Below are 11,184 nucleotides of genomic sequence, written 5' to 3' on the forward strand. Positions count from 1 at the left end.
GAGATCACACCACTGCACTCCAGCCTGGGTGACAGAGCGAGACCCTTTCTCAAAAACAAAAATAATACCAACTTTATTGAGGCCTAATTTCCATATAATAAAATCTACCCATTTTGACTGTACAATATGATGACCTTTGACATGTATATACAATAGTATAAGTACTAGCACATCAAGATTCAATTATAACTCATGCATCTTTTTCAGCACTCTTCATCCCCAGTTTCAGCAGCTGGTAACCTTAGGTTTGCCTTTTCCAGATGTCACATAAATGGAATCATACAGTATGTAGCCCTTTGAGTCTGGTTTCTCTCACTCAGCCTGATGATTATGATATTTCTCCATGTTGATGTTGGCATCAGTGTATATAAACAATTTTAATGCAGACATTCAATAGGGCTTCTCTCCCATTGTCCCACAATTTCATTTCTGTCTGCTGTGGATACAGATGGCTTCACTCCATCCTGTCTTCTCTGGATCACGACAGAATTCCAGACTTTCGGGTAGTTTTCACACTCCAGGAAGTAGAGCCCAGAGTGGTGGCCCATAATTAGTTACTCGGGAGGCTGAGGCAGTAGGATCCCTTGAGTCTAGCAGTTCGAGGCCAGCCTGGGCACCATAGCAAGACCACCAATAAACAAACTCATAAATGGAACATGTTTCCCTGTTCATTTTCATCCATTCCTCTGGTAGAAGCATCAGATTCCTTTAAGCAAGGGTTTATGTTGGGGTCTCTCAATCTCTGCATTAGCACAGGCATCCAGTCTTCTTACGGAGGAAGACAGGGACGTGGAATGGAGAAACAACAGAGGGGAATCCTCACTGCTTTCTGCCCATTGGTGCTGTCCATGGACGGCTGGCACAGGGGAGCACCCCATGCTTCTGCCTTCAATGGTGCAGAGGGGGGCAGAGGACAAGGAAAACGCAGGAAACTAGCGTTGGGGCCGGCAGATATGCTTCAAAGGCTGGAGCCAAGAAGGGTGCAGGGGGAGCTGGGAGTGCCCGGACCAGGCAGGGGTCACCTTACCACAGCCAGAATAGCTCTACCAGTGCCCAAGCCATCTCCAACTCTAAACACCATTTTTCTCTGTTTCCTGGCTTATTTTTTTCTTTGTTTTTCTTTTTTTTTTTTTTTTTTTTTTTTTGAGACAGACTCTCACTCTGTTGCTTAGGCTCCAACAGTGATGCAATCTCAGCTCACTGCAACCTCTGCCTCCCAGATTCAAATGATTCTCCTGCCTCAGCCTCCCGAGTAGCTTTCATTATAGGCATGTGCCACCATGCACCTGGCTAATTTTTGTATTTTTAGTAGAGACAGCATTTCACCATGTTGCCCAGGCTGGTCTTGAACTCCTGAGCTCGAAGTGATCCACCCCCCTCAGCCTCCCAAAGTGCTGGAATCATAGGCATGAGCCACTGCCCCCGGGCTTAACTCATTCATTTCTATTTATGTCTATATTCATTCCAACCTTCTACTTTCTCTTGGTTTACTTTGGGTTTTTCCTAACTTTTTAGTTGATGTTTACTTTTACTGACATGAGTATTTGATGTAATACATTTTCTCCTGGCAACTGCTTTTGCAGTACCTCACAGATTCAGATAAGCTGTGTTTTCATTATTGCTATTTTATGAAATTCTGCAATTTTGGTTTGTATTACCCAGTTGATGCGAGTTGCTTAATCGAATTCTTTAAAATTTCTAGGCTGGGTGCTGTAGCTCACACCTGTAACTCCAGCACATTGGAAGGCGAAGGCAGGTGAATCACTTGAGGTCAGGAGTTCAAGACCAGCCTGGCCAACATGGTAAAACCTCATCTCTACTAAAATTAGCTGAATGTGGTGGCAGGCACCTGTAATACCAGCTACTCTAGTGCTTCAGGGAGGCTGAAGCACTAGAATTGCTTGAACCCAGGAGGCGGAGGTTACAGTAAGCCAAGATAGCACCACTACACTCCAGCCTGGGTGATAGAGCAAGTCTCCATCTCAAAAAAAAAAAAAAAAAAAAAAAAAAATTCTAGTTCAAAAAGCCTTTTTGCGTTTAATTTTGTTAATGTGTAATTGTATTGCATTGTGATCAGAGAATGTTGTTTCTGCAATTGCTATTTCGTGAATGTTCCTTTTCGGTAACTCTCAGGATAGTTACCCTCTCTGTGTGCCCCCACCTCCAGGACCCGGCTGCACTCTGCCAACTTCCACACAACTCTCCTGACTCCCCGTTCAGAAGTGAGCTCTAGACCTAGCTCTGCTGGTTTCAGATCTTGATCTCCCCATTTACATGTAAATTGAAGTTTGAGTTATGCCCTGTCTCCTAGTGAGGCTGTGAGGGATGGGGTGGCTTAATTTGCTTTCATTGTCAATCTGCATGGTTTGTGAAGGACTGTGAAGGAATTTTAGGCATCTGCCATTCTACAAGAGTCAGGAAGCTTTGTGCTTTCTTTTTATTGTTTCCTTGCTGGTTTTTCTTCATTCCCACCTCCCATTGGCTTAATTACATTTTCTTTTTTCCCCTTCTCTTCCCATCCACATTGAAGTCCTAGTTCCATTGAAGTCAGTTCTCTCAGTGGTATCCCTTAAAAGCGTGGCATGCCCATTTAGCTTGGCAGCTCTAAAGTGAATCACCACCTCCCTCCCAAACAGTAGAAAGATCTTAGAATGCTCCAACTCCCAGCCAGGCATGGTGGCCCATGCCTATAATCCCTGCTCGTTGGGAGGCTGAGACAGGAGGACCTCTTGAGACCAGCCTTGGCAACATAGCAAGACCTTGTTTCTACCAAAAATAAAAATATTAGCTGGGTATGGTGGTACGCACCTGTAGTCTCAGCACTCAGGAGGCTGAGGTGAGAGGATGGCTTGAGCCCAAGAATTCCAAGGCTGCAGTCGGCTGTGAGAGCAGCACTACGACCCAGCCTGGAATCCTGTCTCTTATTTTTTTTAAAAAAAGTTTCGTTTTGTTTTGTTTTGTTTTGTTTTGTTTTGTTGAGATGGAGTCTTGCTCCGTTGCCCAGGCTGGAGGGCAGTGGCATGATCTGGCTCACTGCAACCTCTGCTTCCTGGGTTCAAGCAATTCACCCGCTTTAGCCTCCGGAGTACCTGGGACTACAAGCGCATGCCACCACACCCAGCTAATTTTTTTTTTTTTTTGGTAGAGACAGGGCTTCACCACATTAGCCAGGCTGGTCTCCAACTCCTGACTTCAGGTGATCCATCCCACCACAGCCTCCAAAAGTGCAGGGATTACAGGCATGAGCCGCTGCATCCGGCCAAAAAGAATGCTTCACTCTCATCATCTCCCTCTCACGGTATTATTAATGCAACAAACATTAGTGAGTGCTTACCATATGCCAACTTGATACAAAAGAAAAGGAGGAGGGAATGGGAGAGAATCTCTGTGCTAATGGATTACATTTTGATGGGAGAGAGAAACAAGATGAAAAATTAAAATCTGTAGTGTGGGCCAGGCACAGTGGCTCATGCTTGTAATCCTAGCACTTTGGGAGTTTGAAGCAGGTGGATCATTTGAGGTCAGGAATTCAGGACCAGCCTGGCCAACATGGTGAAACCCTGTTGTTGAGAAATCCTGAGTGTATGATGGACTATATTGTTTGCTAAGAACAATGGCAAGGAAAACCCAGCCAGTCCCCCACCCCACCCACCAGTGGAAAACTGCTTGGGGCATTCTAAACCAATATATGTATATCATACACCCGTTAAAAAAATTCTTTCAGCACGGGATATGTGACCTGCCCCCGTGGCTCCCTCGTGGAGAATACTTTCTGGTTTGTCCTTGATCCACGGTAAGCAGGCACCAGCTGCCTACCTAGTGTCTCTTGGTTCTATGAGAAAACATGGAACACCTGTTTTTTAATAAGAATCGCCTGTTCAGAGAGAATAACTACGTGGGTCAGCATCTGCTCGAGGCCTTCAGCCAGGGATGCTGTCAGCCCCCTGAGGCTCTCGGCTCGGAAGGCTGTTGGCCACCGGCTAGTCCCACTTTACTGTTGTATCTGGGTGTCTGCTTCTTAATGCCTTCAGTGCCGCCTGGGTGGGGGTCTCTACAGCCGAGCTGGACTCAGTACACTGTCTCTACTAAAAACACAAAAATTAGCTGGGTATGTCACTGCGTGCCTGTAATCCCAGCTACCCAGGAGGCTGAGGCAGGAGAATCACTTGAACCAGGGAGGCATAGGTTGCAGTGAGCCAAGATCGCACCATTGCACTCCAGCCTGGGTGACAGAGTGAGGCTCCAACTCCAAAAGAAAAAAAAAACCTTTAGTATGTCCCACAGTGAAAAGTACTAAGGTACACAGAACTAAAGGGGAATATGAAGCGGTTTAGCCACAAGAAGCCTCACTAGAAAAGTAAATTTGTGTTGTTTTGGAGACCAGGTCTCACTCTGTCGCCCAGGCTGGAATATACTGGTGCCATCGCAGCTCACGCATCCTCAACTTCCCCACCTCAGCCTCCCAAGTAGCTGTAATTACAGGCACATGCCACAACACTGGGCTAATTTTTGTAATTTTTTCAGAGATGAGGGTTTCCCCGTGTTGCCCAGTTGCCCAGGCTGGTCTCAAACTCCTTAGGCTCAAGTGGTTTGCCCACCTTGGCCTCACTGGGATTACTGGCATGAACCACTATTCCTGGCCTTCGTTTTGGTTTTTTTTCCCGAGACTGAGTTTTGCTCTGTTGTCCAGGCTAGAGTGCAGTGTCATGATCTCAGCTCACTGCAACCTCTGCCCCCCAGGTTCAGTTGACTCTCCTGCAAGAAGCTAGGATCACAGCATGCGCCACAACATCCTGCTAATTTTTTTTTTTTTTTTTTTGTATATTTAGTAGACTCAGGGTTTCACCATATTGGCCAGGCTGGTCTCGAACTCCTGACCTTGTGATCTGCCCACATCGGCCTCCCAAAGTGCTGGGATTACAGGCATGAGCCACCACACCCAGCCTATTTTTATTTTTTTTAGAGATAGGATCTCACTCTGTCACCTAAGCTGGAGTGCAGTGGCATGATCACAGCTCACTGCAACCTCAAACTCCTGAGCTTAAGCTATCCTCTGTCTCAGCCTCCCAAGTATCTGAGACTACAGGAATGTGCCACCAAGCTAGCTATTTTTTTATTATTATTATTTTTGTAGAGGCAAAAAAGGTCTCACTATGTTCCCTAGGCTGGTCTCAAACTCTTGGCCTCAAGCACTCTTCCCACCTCAGCCTCCCAAAGCACTGGGATTACAGACATGCTCCACCTTGCCTGCCTGAAAGGTGACTTTTGAATTAAGACACGAAGAAAATGAGAGCTAGCCATAAAGATATCTTGGGGAAGAACATTCTAGGCAAAGAGAATAACAAGTACCAAAGCCCTAAAGCACTTTTGACATGTTTAAGGAACAGCAAGGAGTCCTGTGAGGCTACAGGCTATACAGTGAAGAGAAGGAGGCGAAGAGTAATAGAATTTTTTTTTTTTTTTTTTTTTTTGAGATTGAGTCTCACTCTGTCACCCAGGCTAGAGTGCAGTGGCTCAATCTCAGCTTACTGCAACCTCCGCCTCCCAGGTTCAAGCAATTCTCGTGCCTCGGCCTCCTGAGGAGCACACACCACCACGCCCAGTTAGTTTTTGTATTTTTGGTGAAGATGGGGGTTTCACTATGTTGGCCAGGCTGGTCTTGAACTCCCAACCTCAAGTGATCTGCCCATCTCGGCCTCCCAAATTGCTGGGATTACAGATGTGTGCCACCATGCCAGCTATTTTTTGTATTTTTAGTAGAGGCGGGGTTTTGCTATGTTGGACAGGCTGGTCTTGAACTCCTGACCTCAAGCGATCCGCCCACCTTGGCCACCCAAAGTGCTGAGATTATAGGTATGAACCACCACACCCGGTCAGAAGAGGGATAGGATTTTGAGGTCACAAACCTAATACGGAGACCAAAGTAGAATCGTGTGGTCCATATTAAGGATTCTGGTCTTTAATATGAGATAGAGACCCACTGAATAGTGCTAAGGGACATAGTTTGGCATATGCTGTATCAGGATCACTCTAGTTGTTATATTAAGAATAGAATGTGCCAGATGTGGTGGCTCACGACTGTAATCCCAGCACTTTGGGAGGCAGAAGCAGGCAGATCGCCTGAGGTCAGGAGTTCAAGACTAGCCTGACCAACATGGAGAAACCCCATCCCTACTAAAAATACAAAATTAGCTCGGCATGGTGGCGCATGCCTGTAATCCCAGCCACTCCGGAGGCCAAGGCAAGAGAATCACTTGAACCCGGGAGGTGGAGGTTGCCGTGAGCTGAGATCACACCACTGCTCTCCAACCTGGGCGACAGAGCAAAACTCCATCCAAAAAAAAAGAACAGAATGCTGAGGAGAAAAGCCAGCTAGGAAGTTACACTAATCCACATGAGGGATTATGGTGACCTGCCCAGCATCACAAAGTAGAAGAGCATGGGAAGTGCCTGAATGCTGAGTGTGTTTTTCAGGCAGAGCTGACAGAACTTGCTGACTGACCAGCGAAGTGTGAGAAGTGAGAGGCCAAGGAGGACACCCAGTATTTTGACCTGAGCAACTGGAAGAACAGAGTTGCCATTAACTTTTTGACTAGAAGTTAATCACATGGCATAGTAAGCAGAATTCTAAGAATTCTCCCTATGATCCTTGCCCTGGTATAATCCCTTTCTTCTTCTTTGAGGGTAGGTAGAAATCAACAAGATCTCACTCCTGTGATTATGTTCTGTTATAAAGCAAAAGGATTATCCATGTGGGTGTAATCTAATCACAAGCCCTGGAAAATCATAGTTTTTCTGGCTGCTGGGCAGAAGGGGAAGAAAGGGAGTGTATTAGGATTCTCCAGAGAGGCAGAACTCACAGGAAGGATGAATGGATGAATGGATAGATAAGTAGATAGATACATACATACATACACGAATGATAGATATATAGTTACATACATACATACATACATACACAGATGATTGATTGATAGATAGATAGATAATTTTTTTTAAGAGACAGGGTCTCACTAGGTTGCCCATACTGGTCTTGAACTCCTGGGCTCAACTGATTCGTTTGCGTCTGCCTCCCAAAGTGCCAAAATTACAGGCATGAGCCACCACACCCAGTATTTAAAAATACTTCATTAAAAGTATTTTTAATGGAGGTGCGTACCTTGTTTTTTTAGACATGATGAATACACGTAATAGACTACTGCAGTATAGTGTAACCATACTTTTACATGCACTGGGAAGAAAACAAATGTGAGCCAGTGTACCCGGCTGAGAGGAGATTTATTAGAGGAATTGGCTTATGTGATTATGGCAGCTGAGAAGTCCCACATGAGCCATATGCAAGCTGGAGCCCCTGGGATGCTGGTGGCGTGGCTCAATCCAAGTCTGAAAGGCCTCAGAACCAGGGAGACCAAGGGTGTAACTCTCAGGTCAAGCCCAAAGGCCTGAGATCTCAGGGAGAGAGGCCACTGATGTAAGTCCTGGAATCCAAAGGCTGAGAAGTCTGGAGTTGCTGTCCAAGTACAGGAGAGGAAGAGTGTATCCCAGCTCCAGCAGGTAGATCGGCACATACATTTTCCCCCGGTTTTCGTTCTCTCCAGGCCCCCAACAGATTGAATGGTGCCCACCCGCATTGCAGGCAGATCTCCCCTACCCAGTCCACTGAGACTCACACACTAATGTCCTCTGGAAACATCTTCCCAGAGACACTGAAAATAATGCTTTAGTACGTTTCTAGGTTTTCCTTAATCCAGTCAAGTTGACACCTAAAACTAACCATCAGAGATTCCAAGCATGAGAAAGACACTGCACCACGGCTGCTAAGAAGACATAGGGGACCACCCAGGTGCAGTGGATCCCAAGGAGGGCAGATCACCTGAAGTCAGGAGTTCAAGATGATGAAACCTTATCTCTACTAGAAATATAAAAATTAGCTGGCCGCGGTGGTGCACACCTGTAATCCCAGCTACTTGGGAGGCTGAGACAGGAGAATCACTTGAACCCAGGAGGCAGAGGTTGCAGTGAACCAAGATAGCATCACTGCATTCTAGCCTGGGCAACAGAGTGAGATTCCATCTCAAAAAAAAAAAAAGATGTAGGTACCCATGAAGTATCCCAGCAGCCTCTGGGAACAGAGTAGCTCCCATTGCTCACAGCCAGGTAGGAATTAGGACCTCAGACCTACAGCCACAGGGAACTGGATTCTGCCAACCCAAATGAGTCTAGAAGTAGGTTCTTCCCCAGAACCTCCAGACAAGAGCCCAGCCCATGGACACCTTGCTTTCAGCCTTGTGGGACCCTGAGTATAGAACCCAGCCAAACCCAGACTTCTGACCTACAGAGCTCTGAGATAATAAGTGGGTGTTGTTTTAATTTGCTATGTTTGTGGTCACTTGTCACACTGCACTAGAAAACAAACACATATGGCCACACCTAACTGAGCGAGGTTGGGAAATGGTGCCTCAAACTGGATATTCATTTGCATTGTTAAACTTGGAGGAGAAGTTCTATAATGAAAGAAAGAGAAGCATGAATACTGGGGAGATGATAAGACATTCTTCCACACACTATAAACCTGCCCTTTCCAATACAGCAGACACTAACCACATGTGGGTATCTTTTTTGAGACAGAGTCTTGCTCTGTCGCCCAGGCTGCCGTGCAGTGGCATGATCTTGGCTCACTACAACCTCCACCTCCCGGGTTCAAGCGGTTCTCCCACCTCAGCCTGGCAAGTAGATGGGATTACAGGCATCCGCCATCATGCCCGGCTAATTTTTGTATTTTTGTAGAGACAGGGTCTTGCTCTGTTACTTAGGCTGAAGTGCAGTGGTGCAATCTTGGCTCAAGGCAACCTGAACCTCCTGGGCTCAAGTGATCCTCCCACTTCAGCTTCCTGAATAGCTGGGACTACAGGTGCATACCACCACGCTGGCTAATTTTTGTATTTTTTATAGAGATGAGGTCTTGCTATGTTTCCTAGTCTGGTCTCGAACTCCCAGGCTCAAGCAATCCACCCGCCTCAGCCTCCCAAATTGCTGGGATTGCAGGCATAAGCCACCTCACCCAGTCTAAAAACATTCTTTTCATTCAGCACTATAGGTTTTAAAAGGCAGTGTTCCCATTAGAAATAATGGCAAAGAAAGGAACTCCCAGTCACATTCAGCAAACCTGTTTTCCCAGACTACATTAATGCACTAGTTGAAGCAGGTCAGTGTACAGGAGAGGTTGATGGAGAGATAGGAGGGTCCTGGAAACAAAGGAAGACTGACATTAGATAGATGACTGCAATCTTGGAGACTCAGATGGTGCTTGTACTACCGTGGTTCGTCTTTTGAGGCTGGGCACAGCATAGTCTAGAACAGAATCTAAATTCTAGTAGCAAAACGGGTGGGGTGGTTATTGTAGAAGGAGGTCTCACAACCTGTCATTGGGGAGGGGGAGGGGGAGGAAAGGACTGGCTGTCACAGCTCAGCCTCACCAAGGATGTATGTGTAGTGCCCTCTGGTGGCCTGTGGTGGCACGGGAGCCAGGCAGATCAGAATCCCTCATCTCTCACCCCCACGCCCCCACCCTCCTCCCAGCCACCCTCATCTCAGGCAAGACAAAGCCAGAGTCCTAACTGGCCTCCCTGCTTCCACTCCTGTCCATCAGAATGATTCATTAAGAACTTCATCAGACCATGTTACTCCTCTGCTCCAGATTCAGGAGAATTTCCCTTCTCCATATTTAGCCACAGCACTCACAGTGGTCTCCGTGGCTCTACCCGGTACAGCGCCTCCCAGCTACCTTTTTGTCTCCACCTCCTGCCCCTCTCCCCGATTCTCACCCTGCTGTAGCCACGCTGGGCTGCCTGCTCTTCCTCTGCCGGCATAACACACCAAGCACACTCCCACCTCTGTGTTTTCTGTGTCCTCCACCTGGAACGCACGGATGACTCCTTCATGTCCTTCATATCTGTGCTCAAATATCACCACGTCAGCTTTTGCGCTAAATAAAAAAACAGCCCTCCTCCCAGCACACTATATCACCTTTAACTGGATTTAGTTTTTGCCGCAGTATTTAATACCCTCTGACATATTGCATATTTATTTACACATATATCTGTGTGTGTGTTTATATTTATTACCTGTCTGTCCCTACTAAAGTTTGGGCTTTTTCAAAAAAGCAGGAACTTAGTTATTTCCCCAGCATTTAGAATAGTGCCTAGCCTATAGCAGGTGCTCAAATATATATGTTGGGGAAATAAATGAATCAAGATCTGAATAATGAGCAAGCATTGTATGGCCTTCATTGTTTCTTTCGTGAATATCAAGGCACTATCACAAAAACTACAACTGTACAAATTTACATACAGTTGATAAAATTCCTATTATATCCCAGCAGCGGGGGCAAAGGAAAAAACAGAAAAGAAAAAAATGCCAATATAATCCCAACACGTGTTTCTTCCCCAACCATCCCAGATATATCAGACAGATGGTATACATCTCTTGATTCAGTCTGTTGAACTATGCAACTGTCAGAGTATCCAACAGGTTTCTTTTTAATTGGATTAAATTATCACAATTTGTTTGGAAAGAATAAAGTACTTGTAAATAGCAAATAAATGTAGGAAGAGGTATGCTAAGGGTGTACTAGGTCTCAGAAGCCACTATAAAGATACCGCAATAGAATCAAGACAATATTGGCCTGGGCATAAACAAATAAATGTAGGAAGAGGTATGCTACGGGTGTACTAGATCTATCTCAGAAGCCACTATAAAGATACCGCAATAGAATCAAGACAATATTGGCCTGGGCATTGACAAATTAACCAGTGGAAGAGAAAAGAGAATCCAGGCCAGGCAGGTGGCTCACGCCTGTAATCCCAGCACTTTGGGAGGCTGAGGTGGGTGGATCACGAGGTCAGGAGATCAAGACCATCCTGGCTAGCATGGTGAAGCCCAGTCTCTACTAAAAATACAAAAAATTAGCAGGGCGTGGTGGCATGTGCCTGTAGTCCCAGCTACTCAGGAGGCTGAGGCAGGAGAATTGCTTGAACCCAGGAGGCGGAGTTTGCAGTGAGCCGAGATTGCATCACTGCACTCCAGCCTGGGTGACAGAGCAAGATTCCGTCACAAAAAAAAAAAGAGAGAGAGAGAGAATCCAGGAATAGATATCTGTTTATAAGAACATAAAATGTGAACAGT

The 11,184-nt window shown here is 46.0% G+C and overlaps 1 non-coding gene across 1 annotated transcript; it reads right to left on the reverse strand.

Annotated features, from left to right (window-relative positions):
- Window positions 1-10,456: 10,456 nt before the first annotated feature.
- On the reverse strand, window positions 10,457-10,523 carry LOC118145398 (small nucleolar RNA SNORD77). The gene has a single exon (XR_004730515.1). It is a non-coding gene; the product is annotated as a small nucleolar RNA SNORD77 (small nucleolar RNA).
- Between the last annotated feature and the right edge of the window lie 661 nt (window positions 10,524-11,184).

The sequence above is a fragment of the Callithrix jacchus genome, chromosome 8 (assembly GCF_049354715.1).
Source record: "Callithrix jacchus isolate 240 chromosome 8, calJac240_pri, whole genome shotgun sequence".
Taxonomy (NCBI): Eukaryota; Metazoa; Chordata; class Mammalia; order Primates; family Cebidae; genus Callithrix; species Callithrix jacchus.